Genomic DNA, 905 nt, shown 5'->3' with positions numbered 1-905 from the left:
AAGTCCACAATCAACTCTTTGGGCTTGCCGATATTGAGTGCAAGGTTGTTGCTGCATCACCACTCAACTAGCTGGTATATCTCGCTCCTGTACGCCCTTTCATCACAATCTGAAATTCTGCCAACAATGGTTGTATCATCTGCAAATTTATAGATACTGTTTGAGATATGCCTAACCACATAATCGTGGGTATATAGAGAGTAGAGCAGTGGGCTATGCACACATCCCCATGGAGTACCAGTGTTAATTGTCAGCAAGGTGTTAATTGCAGAGGGAGGTAGAGAGGCCTATGTTCTGTAGCTTTTTGATCAGGACTGAATGATACAGTCCTAATTCTTTATGAAATAATTTTGCTTTTTTCTTTCACCATCTCACCTAAGAGTTCTACATGTTCGCTGACAGGGAGTTTAAACCAGTTTATGAGAACTGTATCAAGTTGTGAACATCTTCCATCTTTCATTGTTTTCCTTATGCACATGTTTTATTTTTGATCCACTGTCAACAAAGAAATGGAGCTTTTCTCTTTTTTGTTTCTTTATATCATAAACCGTGGATGAGACAATATTATACAAGTCACATATGCTTTTCACAGACACACCACTGTCAAGTTTTATCAAAACTTCCACCTTACCTTCTATAATGTATGGTGTTTGTGCTTTACACGATGAGAAGCACATGTCTTCATTCAGTGAAGACATGACTGGGACAAGTCAGGTTATAAAATTAAATGTACAATAACACAGAGGAACAACTTGCTCCTTTAAAGTCCATGGCAACAGCTGATTCTGCTAATGGCACCACCAGAATAGTGGTGACAGTTTGATGTGGCGATGTGGGAAATTTTAAATTAGACTGGGGGAAACCAGCAGTGGAACCGGATTGCTGGATTCACAGTGGTCGAACTG

The sequence above is a fragment of the Hemitrygon akajei genome, chromosome 20, assembly GCF_048418815.1.
Source record: "Hemitrygon akajei chromosome 20, sHemAka1.3, whole genome shotgun sequence".
NCBI lineage: Eukaryota > Metazoa > Chordata > Chondrichthyes > Myliobatiformes > Dasyatidae > Hemitrygon > Hemitrygon akajei.
This window is presented reverse-complemented; position numbering follows the sequence as displayed.